General features: G+C 50.1%; 2 non-coding genes across 2 annotated transcripts; both read left to right on the top strand.

Annotated features, from left to right (window-relative positions):
* The first annotated feature begins 7,454 nt into the window (after positions 1–7,454).
* Positions 7,455–7,537, top strand: trnal-uaa (transfer RNA leucine (anticodon UAA)). The gene has a single exon. It is a non-coding gene; the product is annotated as a tRNA-Leu (tRNA).
* Positions 7,538–11,289: 3,752 nt separating this feature from the next.
* Positions 11,290–11,372, top strand: trnal-caa (transfer RNA leucine (anticodon CAA)). The gene has a single exon. It is a non-coding gene; the product is annotated as a tRNA-Leu (tRNA).
* The last annotated feature ends 325 nt before the right edge of the window (positions 11,373–11,697 follow it).

Raw genomic sequence — 11,697 nt, 5'->3', positions numbered from 1 at the left:
GTCTGGCTGTCCCACAGTCTCTCCAGCTCTTCGCTCTTGTCGTTCATCCTAGCCCGCATGTGAAAACAGGGACATTGAAGGGTTAGGGTCTGCCCATCGTGACATTCCAACCACCCCTACTGTGCAGCTCCATTGATGCAGTGGTGAACAGATGAGCAGTATGGCTCCTTTGCAGCGGATGCTCCCTTGTGCCCCAGGAGATGTTCACTCACTCTCTTAGGTATGTGTCCCTGTCTCTCCATCAGCTATGGAGCAGCTGCTTTGCTGCCCGGCCTGTTCCATGGCCTCCTCCTCCATCGGGATGAGGACATGGAGATAAGGCATCCACTGCCAGTCTTGACATGCTCTTTCCGATTGTGGGCTGTCTTCTCCTGCAGCCACTATGATCAACAAAGTTAGTCTCCCAGCGGGGACAAGCCCAATATCTCTGATGGTGATAGTCCAGCAGTCCATGATGTGGACACACATATTCCTCCTGCATGTGGCCCCTCTTGACTGATGTGCACCTCCCACCGAGATGCAGCCAAGCCTCAGGCAGCATGTCATGCTGCCCTTCCCCAATACACATGACTGGGTGGTCACTCCCTTTCCACCAAACACTCCCTCTCACTCTGCCATGCGCAATGTCCAAAGGGTCCAAAGTGTTTTGAGTTTGCGCCTGAGCAGCCCGGATCCGGTCATTGACCCACTTCGTGCACTGGATCCATGTCTTGGGGGTGACCCCACGGCTGCTGACTTCACCTACTATCTCAAAGCAGCTTTGCTTGGTCAGGTGGACAGGTCTCCACCTCCCATCCCTGGGGAAGAGGATCTTCCACCTATCTGTTGTCACCTGGAGGCAAACCTGCAGGAAGGCATCGCCAAACCATTGGACCATGGTCACTGCAGGCTCGCATTCAGCTCCTTACCTATCAGGCAGCAGAGACAGCAGAACGGGTCCTGGGGCATCAGTGACAGCAGAACGGGTCCTGGGGCATCAGTGACAGCAGAACGGGTCCTGGGCAGCAGAGGCAGCAGAACAGGTCCTGGGGCAGCAGAGGCAGCAGTACAGGTCCTGGGGCAACGGAGGCAGCAGAACAGGTCCTGGGGCAGCAGATGCAGCAGAACAGGTCCTGGGGCAGCAGAGGCAGCAGAACAGGTCCTGGGGCAGCAGATGCAGCAGAACTGGTCCTGGGGCAGCAGAGGCAGCAGAACAGGTCCTGGGGCAACGGAGGCAGCAGAACGGGTCCTGGGGCAGCAGAGACAGCAGAACAGGTCCTGGGGCAACGGAGGCAGCAGAACAGGTCCTGGGGCAGCAGATACAGCAGAACAGGTCCTGGGGCATCAGATGCAGCAGAACAGGTCCTGGGGCAGCAGAGGCAGCAGAACAGGTCCTGGGGCAGCAGAGGCAGCAGAACAGGTCCTGGGGCAATGGAGGCAGCTGAACAGGTCCTGGGGCAGCAGATGCAGCAGAACTGGTCTGGGGCAGCAGAGGCAGCAGAACAGGTCCTGGGGCAGCAGATGCAGCAGAACTGGTCCTGGGGCAGCAGATGCAGCAGAACGGGTCCTGGGGCAGCAGAGGCAGCAGAACAGGTCCTGGGGCAGCAGATGCAGCAGAACAGGTTCTGGGGCAGCAGATGCAGCAGAATGGGTCCTGGAGCAGCAGAGGCAGCAGAACGGGTCCTGGGGCAGCAGAGGCAGCAGAACGGGTCCTGGGGCAGCAGAACGGGTCCTGGAGCAGCAGAGGCAGCAGAACGGGTCCTGGGGCAGCAGAACGGGTCCTGGGGCATCAGAGGCAGCAGAACGGGTCCTGGGGCAGCAGAGGCAGCAGAACGGGTCCTGGGGCAGCAGAACGGGTCCTGGAGCAGCAGAGGCAGCAGAACGGGTCCTGGGGCGGCAGAACGGGTCCTGGGGCATCAGAGGCAGCAGAACGGGTCCTGGGGCAGCAGATTGGGTCCTGGAGCAGCAGAGGCAGCAGAACGGGTCCTGGGGCAGCAGAACGGGGCCTGGGGCATCAGAGGCAGCAGAACGGGTCTTGGGGCAGCAGAACGGATCCTGGGGCAGCAGATGCAGCAGAACGGGTCCTGGAGCAGCAGAGGCAGCAGAACGGGTCCTGGGGCATCAGAGGCAGCAGAACGGGTCTTGGGGCAGCAGAACGGGTCCTCAGACAGCAGAACGGGACCTGGGGCAGCAGAGGCAGCAGAACGGGTTCTGGGACAGCAGAGGCAGCAGAATGGGTCCTGGGGCAGCAGAGGCAGCAGAACGGGACCTGGGGCAGCAGAGGGCTCTCAGGAAGACACTCCTTTAAACCAGGCAGCAGTGAATGCAGGTCTGGCAGCCCTTTCAATATGGTGGCAGCACCTGCCGTTGTGTCAGATGTCGGTGCCATCGGTGCCTCGTTCCCTACCTCTGGTCCTTGTTTACATGGGCCCCACGCCTCCCCTTCATTAATTGGTCGGCTGCTCCGTGATCGGGGTCGGTCGGCCACATTTCACTCGTGTGGTGACGACACCCACTTCCGGTGCCTCTGCCGAGAGCCGCACCGTTAGTTTAAAATTCAGCCCATGGGGTCAAGAGTGGAAAATCTCCCCTCTGATTCTCTCTACTTAAAATGAAGGAGACACCAAATTAAAACTGATGAAACCAGGGATTGTATCCTGGTTCTTCAATCTAGTGTTCTCCCAACTGAGCTATTCCAGCCTCACTGTGAACTCATCTTCATTGGAGACAAATATAACTCCAGGCGGAATTTCCCCACCCGTTCATTCCTCACTTCAGGGGAATGGGACCCGACCAGATCGCGGAACTCAGATTATGTTAATGTTCTGCTCTTGATATCTTAATATTATCTTGCGTTTGAGCCACTTTTAATCAGGTTCACGGACAAATTCTTCCATCATCCCTTCTCCCACATTCCCTCTCTCTCATTCATTCTTTATTCCTCACAATCCAGAAAGGGTTAGGAATCAGAGCTCACCCCCAAACCCTCTGCACACAGACCTCTGTCTGTTACCCTGTTTGATCCAAGAGACCAGTCAATAAATTACACTCTTCATAAACACAGAAAGGTGCCTCAGAGTGTTGGACAGAGATAAATACACTGAAGTCTTTTGAAAAAAGTTCATCTTACGGGTTGTTACTGAGCCCACAGAGAAGGGCGGGCCCAGGCTCCAGCCCCAGCCCCAGCCTGTGCTGTGTTAGCTGATGCCACCTGGTGTGATACTGAGCCACACGGAGCAGGAAAGGGCCTGGTTGTAGTCATGGCCTGTGTTGTGTTAACTGATCCCACTCAGTGTGGTAGGAGCCACACAGAACAGAATGGGCCCAGGCTCCTTCCTCAGCCTGAGGGATGATAGTTCTTCTCACACGTTGTTGTACAGAGCCCCACACAGAACAGGGAAATTACAGGCTCCATCCCCGGCCTGTGGTATTTTACTTCATCGCACCTGGTATGGTACGGAGTCCCCAGAGCAGGAAAGATCCAGCTTCCATCTCCGGCCTGTGCTGAATTAGCTGATCTGACCTGGTTGGCACTGAACCGCAATCAGGGAAGGATGGGCAGAGGCTCCATGGCCTGTGGTGTGTTAGTTATTCTCATTTGGTGAGGTACTGAGCACCATATAGAGCAGGATGGGCCTGTGCTCAGTGAGCTGATCTCACCTTGTGTGGTCCTGAGACCCACACACAAAGCAGGACAGGCCTGGGCCTCATCCCCGGCCTGTGTTCAATTAGCAGATCTCAGCCAAAAGATTTTGATAAGGTTCCACACAAGAGGCTTCTCGATAAGATTAAAGGCTCTGGTATCAGTGGTAATATATTGATCTGGATTGGGAACTGACTGGCAGACGTAGGCAGAAAGTAGTTACAGATGGATCTGGATCTGTTTGGAGACCAGTTACCAGTGGTGTCCCACAGGGATCGGTGTTGGGACTGTTGCTCTTTACTATTTTTATTAATGATCTGGATGTAGGTGTAGGGGGCACCATCTGTAAATTTACAGATGATTTGAAGATCTGTGCGAGTGTTTAGACTGTGGACGATACTCGACTGTTTCAGGCTGATCTTAATGTGTTGGGAGATTGGGTTCATGACTGGTAAATGATGTTTAATTTGGGTAAGTGCAGTGTTATTCATGTGGACAGGGCGAATGCTCAACATTCATACACCCTTCAGGGAAAAACAATAAAGCAGGTGGAGAAAGAAAATAATTTTGAGCAGAGATCTGGATGTTCTCGTGCACAGATCTCTAAAGTTACAGCAGCAATGCTGTGAAGTGATAGTTGTAGCAAATAGAGGGTTGGGCTGCATTCAGAGGACAATTGAGTATAAAATGAGGCATATTCTTGCATGGGATGTGAGCGACACTGGCAAGGCCAGAATTTGTTACCCATCCCTAATTGTCCTTGACAAGGTGGCGGTGAGCTCCCTTCTTGAATTGCTGCACTCCATGTGGTGTAGGTACACCCACAGTGCTGTTAGGAAGGGAGATCCAGAATTTTGACCCAGCATCAGTGCATGAACAGCGATATATTTGCAGATCAGATGGTGTGTGACTTGGAGGGGAGCTTGCACATGGTGGTGTTTCCATGCATCTGCAGCCCTTGTCCTTCAAGGTGGTGGAGGTCTTCGGTTTGGAAGGTGCTGTCTGCGGAGCCTTGGTGAGTTGCAGCAGTGCATCTGGTAGATGGTACACACTACTGCCACTGTGCGTCAGTGATGAAGGGAGTGAATGTTTAAGGTGGTGAATGGGGTGACAATCAAGCCAGCTGCTTTGTCCTGGACAGTGTCGGGTTTCTAGAGTATTGTTGGTGCTGCACTCATCCTGGTTTGTGCCTGTAGATGGTTGACAAGTTTTGGAGAGTCAAAAATCACAAAATTATTGCAGTGCAGAAGGAGGCCATTCGGCCCATTGTGTCTGCATAGAATCATAGAACATAGAAAGTTTACAGCACAGGCAGGCCAAAAAACGAGCCACCCAGCTGAATCCCATTGCCCAGCATTTGGACCGTAGCCCTGCAGGTTCAGGTACTTGAGGTGCACATCCAGACACCTTTTAAATGAGTTGAGGGTTTCTGCCTCAGCTACCCTTACAGGCAGTGAGTTCCAGACTCCCACAGGCCTCTGGGTGAAAAAACCTTTCCTCATCTCCCCTCTAATTGTTCAACACATCAATTTAAATCTATGCCCCCTAGTCACTGACCTTCCTACTAAGGTAAATAGACCCTTCCCATCCATTCTATCCAGACCCCTCACAATTTTGTACATTTCAATCAAATCTCCCCTCAGCCTCCTCTATTCAACCCCAGCTGATCCAATCTTTCCTCATCGCTGCATTTTTCCAGAGCTGGCAACATCCTCGTAAATCTCCTCTGTAACCTCTCTAGTGCAATTACATCCTTTCTGGAATGAGGTGACCAGAACTGCACACAGAACTCAAGTTGTGGCCTAACTAATGATTGATACAGTTCCAGCATAACCTCCCTGCTCTGATATTCTATACATCGGCTAATAAAGGAAAGGATGCCATAAGCCTTCTCAACCAACTTATCAACATGTCCTGCTACTTTCAGGGATTATTGGACATTCACTTCAAGGTCCCTCACTTCCTCTACACCTCTCAGCATTCACCCATTAATTGTGTATTCCTTTGCTGTGTTTGACCTCACCAAAGGCATCACCTCACACTTCTCCAAGCTGAGTTCCATTTGCCACGTTTCTGCCCACCTGACCAGTCCATTTCTCCAGCTCTCCTAATGAGCATTTCACCACGTGCCTTGAGCTGAGTTACTCATCACAGAATTCCCACTATCTGATTTACTCTTGTAGCCAGAGTATGTATATGAATGGTCCAGTTAAGCTTTTGTCAATGGTAACCCCCAGGATGTTGATGGTGGGGGGATTCAGCGATGGTAATGCTGTTGATCGTCAAAGGGAGATGGTTACATTCTCTCTTGTTGGAGATGGTCATTGCCTGGTACTTATGTGGTGTGAATGTTACTTGCCACTTAGCAGCCCAAGTCTGAATGTTGTCCAGGTCTTGCTGCTTCTGGACACAGACTCCTTCAGTATCTGAGATGTCCCGAATTTGTCCTTTTATGAAACCTTGGTCAGGACTCACTTGGAATATTGTATCCAGTCTTGGTCTCCTCACATGATGGGTGATATTGAGGCTTTGGAAAGGGTACAGAGGAGAGACATTCGACGAATTCCCAGTATAAGACATCTTGGTTATCAAGTTAGACTAAAAGAGTTGGGACCCTACACCTTAGAGAAGCCTAGACTGAGGGGTGATCCGATTGAGGTTCATAAATAATGAAGAGTCCAATTTAGCATGGGAGAGGAGTCATAATGATGGCGGATCATCCTCCGCCATTTTCGCCACCTGCAGCGTGATGCCACTACCAGTCGCATCTTCCCCTCCCTTCCCCTGTCAGCATTCCGAAGGGATCGTTCCCTCCGCGACACCCTGGTCCACTCCTCCATTACCCCCACCACCTCGTCCCCGTCCCAGGGCACCTTCCCTTGCAATCGCAGGAGGTGTAATACCTGCCCATTTACCTCCTCTCTCCTCACTATCCCAGGCCCCAAACACTCCTTTCAGGTGAAGCAGCGATTTACTTGTACTTCTTTCAATGTAGTATACTGTATTCGCTGCTCACAGTGTGGTCTCCTCTACATTGGGGAGACCAAGCGCAGACTGGGTGACCGCTTTGCGGAACATCTCCGCTCAGTCCGCAAGCAGGACCCTGAGCTTCCGGTTGCTTGCCATGTCAACACTCCCCCCTGCTCTCATGCTCACATCTCTGTCCTGGGATTGCTGCAGTGTTCCAGTGAACATCAACGCAAGCTCGAGGAACAACATCTCATCTACCGATTAGGCACACTACAGCCTGCCGGACTGAACATTGAGTTCAATAATTTCAGAGCATGACAGCCCCCCTCTTTACTTTCATTTTTAGTCATTTTTAGTTATTTTTTCTTCCTTTTTTTTGGCATTCCTTTTTACATTTTTTGCATTTATTTCATTTCATCTTAGTTTGTTCAGTTTGCTTACCCACTGTTTTTTTCAGGTTGTTTTTCTTCAGGTTTGCACTTGCTGATGTTCTATATTCAGTATATTCACACCTAATCTGTACTAATGCTTTGTCTTTCAAAACACCATTAACATATTGTTTGACTTTGCTCCGTGACCTTTTGGTCAGCTATGTGGCCTGGTCCAATCTGCACCTTCTCCTTTGTTATCTCTTGCCCAACCCCCACCTCACTTGTTTATAATCTGTGACTTTTCTAATATTTGTCAGTTCCGAAGAAGGGTCACTGACCCGAAACGTTAACCCTGCTTCTCTTTCCACAGATGCTGCCAGACCTGCTGAGTGAATCCAGCATTTCTTGTTTTTGAGTCAAAACTTTATATTGGAAAAGGCCAGATGGCACCCGGATCACATTAAATTTCATTTTTAGTGGTGGGTTAATGTACCAGGATGGCCGAGTGGTTAAGGCATTGGACTTAAGATCCAATGGGCATGTGTCTATGTGGGTTCATACCCCACTTCTGGTATCTGTGCTTTCAAAATGTTGCTCATTTGTTCCCTTACTTTTGCCTTGCACCATCATCTCTTCTGTCACTCTTGCCTTCCAACTGATCACAGCTTCCTATTATTTGATCTGCCCCAGCACCGTTCCTTGGCTCTGCGCTTGCTTATAAACTTGTAAATCTTTAACTTAATCTCCTCTGTACCCTGACAATGACCTTCTCATCCTTCCTGGATTGTGGTTCCTCACAGGATTCGCTGCCTCTCCGACTCCTCTCCAGGTAACTGAAGGCCCTGAGCCTTGGTCTCGCTTTATACGCTAGCTGGTAGTTGATTCCTTGCAGGTCTGCCACCGCTCAGGAGAAGCTCAAGACCCAGATCAAGCAAAGTATCAAGAGGAATGTGAACAAAGGCTCCCTGGTGCAGAGCAATGGACAGGGCGCCTCCGGCTCCTTCAAAATCAGCAAGAAGGAAAACCCAGGGAAAAGTGGGAAAGAAGGTGAAGAAACCAGCAGCCAGGAAATCTTTAGTGAAGAAACCAGCAGACAATAAATCTTCAGTGAAGAAACCAGCAAACAAGAAATCTTTAGGGAAGAAACCAGCAGACAAGAAAGTGACAACAAAGAAAGTAACAGCCAAGAAAACGAGCAGCAAGGCGGCGGCAACGCCAAATAAGGCGGTGAAGAAAGCAGCGCTTCAGAAAAAGTCTCCTGCGAAGAAGGTCAAAAAAGGCAAGAGTGCGGCGGGCGGAAAGGCGCTGAAGAAAGTGCAGACATGGAAGAGCAAGGTCAAGCCGAAAGCAGCGAAGTCTCAGAAAGCAGGGTCTGGAAAGAAGTGAAAGCGCGGGAAACTTGTAAACATCTGAACACAAAGGCTCTTCTCAGAGCCACCCACATCTCTCAGGAAAGAGCTGATCCCCTGATCAAATGATCCCTGTCCAGGCCCCGCCTGCAGATTCCACATGGAAATGATTTGGAGTAAATCCAGGATCCCTGGTGACTCCCCTCCACCCAGCCCTTTCCCCACTCTCTGTCATAAAACAGAGGGATGTCCGGCCCTCACTCTAACTGGAGATGTGTTCGGTGCAGTCTCAGTTCACAAATTCAGGGGGAGAGTTTGTAAGACAGTAACACTGGCGGAGAAACCCCACCTCACAACTCAAACCCCAACACATGAGTTTCTCCAATTCAGCTGGAGTCGGGTGAAAACAGGAGCTGGGATAGGCTGTGATCGGGAATGTTAGGAATGGATTTGTTCAGGGAGGAACGTACCTGGAATCTCCGAAAATAATAGTTCATTATTTCCCCAGATGACACATTCTGCAGTGAGAGTGAAAAGTCTCTTCACTGCTTCACATTTACTAATTGTTTGGTTCGAGATGAATAATGAGTCAGAAAGAAATGACAGGATCTGAAGCTTCTCTCACACCAGCCCTTGAATAACTCAGTGTGAAGTGTCCAATGTGTGAAGCTACTGCCAGGGTTTGTCAATCTGAACAGTTTCAGCTCAGTTACTGGGGGCCTGGAATCCCCGCAGTTTGACTCTGTCTCTGATTGGTCACCCGCTTCTCAATCCAATTCTTAACCAATAGGAGAATCACATATAAGTAAATAGAAGTTCTCATTGGCTCAGATTTTCCAATTGGAAAAAGCCTGGCAGTTCCAGAGCAGGAAGGAATTGAAGTGATGGAAAATTTCAATTTTCAGGCAACAATTTTAAAACCTCTCATTTTATGTTCTGTTGTACTGTATTTACCGTCACAAAATCCTGACGCGATTTTAGGAATCGTTTTCATTCGTCAATCTGTTAACTGTAAGCGGCGGGAGGAAGGTCCGGTTCAGCAATTTAAAACGGGACAAATATCAGCTTCCACTCTGTAAAAGGAACAAATTAGCGACGAACCGCTTCTCACAGGCTTCTCGGGGACTGACAGAAACGAGCGGTTTCTGATCTTTTCTCCTGAAAGAGGCGGATAATGCTACAGGGAGCAATGAACTGCCCTTCACTTTCTGGCTGCTAATACACCCCTGACTTTAAACAGTTCAAACAGCGACTGATGCTTCTGCCGGAAAATGAGCAGATTCACCAGAATGATCCCGGTCCATCATGGCCAAAGACATCCAGCTGGCCCGCCGCATCCGCGGGGAACGCACCTTAAACCCAGCTTCAGTAACAAGTGTAACAAGGGCTCTTTTCAGAGCCACCAAATCAGCAAAGGAAAGAGCTGCCATCTCTGTTCATCATTAAACCCATTAGATTGGAGGGGCGGCCACATGGTTTCTGTTTTGTCACATCACTTTCCCGAAAGGCCTGCAGGACTGAGAGCTGATCTGGAATTTAGAAAGCAGCATTACCGGAGACTCATTGCTGCTCAGCACAATCTCAACCCCGCTCCTGGGATCTGTTAGCTGGCATTTGGGGAAAAGAAATGGATCCCAGTTTTATTTGGAAGGCATTAATGGAGCCGGGTCCGTTCACATGAGGGTTATTTACAAACATTACCCAATGAGTTCACTAATATTTGAATCCATTGGAGATCAGTACACAGGATATGTAAGGCAGCTCGGTCACTCTGACTGAAACCGCCAGTTCCCCGGGGCTGCAGACCCTGACACTGCGGGGAGAGAATCCCCGACTCTATCCCGCCGCCGGGGGAAACAGACAGCTCTGTGTCCCAAGAATAGGGAGGGCCGGGGGGAAGGCACACCTGAGAGCACTGCAATGGACTCAGCTCCTGTGTGTGCACAACTCTCACTGATTCCGTCCTCTGGGAACAGTGCGGTCTAAACAGATGAGGTTAGGAGAGAAACACACAGCCCGAGAATGTCCTCTTCCTTCCTGCATTTACTCTGTTCCGGGAGCAGATTCTCATTGAGAAGCGGCGCTCAGATCACCGGAGAGAAAAAAAAAACACAATTCAAACTGTCCAAATGAAAAACAGAGAATTAACCCGGACACTTCCATTATTAAATTAATTCATCAGCTCCGAACCAGTTCCCGTTAATGTACCGGGATAATCTCGGGATTTATAAAATCGAAGGCAGCGGGATTTATTAAATTGTTGATTCTGACACCCTGTAGTTCACTTCTTCACTTAACTAGAGGGGGAGATGTGTGAGCAGAGAAACAGAGCGAAATCCAGAGAGGGAACTGAAAACACACCTGGACAGATGTGAAACAGGTCAATCCACTGTTCCAATAACTCCATCTCTGATTCCCTCCTGACAGTAACCAGTCCTTTCACAGAGACTGTGGGTGGCTCTGAAAAGAGCCTTTGGTTTATTTGATGACATTTTGGCCGCTTTACTTTTTCTGGGAGCTCTGAGCGCTGGTTTTCTTGGGCAGCAGCACGGCCTGGATATTAGGCAGCACCCTGCCCTGAGCGATAGTCACTCCTCCCAGCAGCTTGTTGAGCTCCTCGTCGTTGCGGACGGCCAGCTGCAGGTGTCTGAGGATGTTGCCCTCAGATTAGGAGATTATCTTCTTGTTGTCCCGGGCTGCGTTCCCGGCCAGCTCGAGGATTTCAGCGGTCAGATACTCGAGCACAGCAGCCAGATAGACCGGGGCTCCGGCACCCACACGCTCAGCATAGTTACCCTTTCTCAGGAGCCTGTGAACACGGCCCACCGGGAACTGCAGTCCAGCCCGGGAGGAGCGAGACTTGGCCTTGGCTCGAGCTTTCCCGCTGGTCTTTCCTCTTCCAGACATTTCCACAATCTCACAAATACTTTCACAAAGAATGAATAATTTCCTTAGCATTGATAGAACGTCGCAGGTAGTCAGGATGGCCGAGCGGTCTAAGGCGCTGCGTTCAAATCGCAGTCTCCATTGGAGGCGTGGGTTCGAATCGCACTTCTGACACCTTGTGTTTTGACTGCACTGGAGGCGTTTGGGAGCAGCGGTGAAAAGCAAAAAGAAAGCAGGAAAGAACATGGACAAACAAAGGAACAATGGAACCAAAGATGTTGCAACAAAACATGAGAGTTGGAGGCAACCAAGCAAACAGCAGGGCACATAAAAGATCAAAAATGTAACCTTTGTATCGGGGTGGAATATGTTGCCAATATGCTTAATGAATACTTTACTGTTTTCCCGAATGAGAGGGTGATGCAGATATTGTTATGAAGGAGGAGGAGTGTGAAGTATTGGACGTGATAACTTAAGGAGAGAGGAAGTATAAATGGGA

The sequence above is a fragment of the Heterodontus francisci genome, unplaced genomic scaffold (assembly GCF_036365525.1).
Source record: "Heterodontus francisci isolate sHetFra1 unplaced genomic scaffold, sHetFra1.hap1 HAP1_SCAFFOLD_43, whole genome shotgun sequence".
NCBI lineage: Eukaryota > Metazoa > Chordata > Chondrichthyes > Heterodontiformes > Heterodontidae > Heterodontus > Heterodontus francisci.
This window is presented reverse-complemented; position numbering and strand designations above follow the sequence as displayed.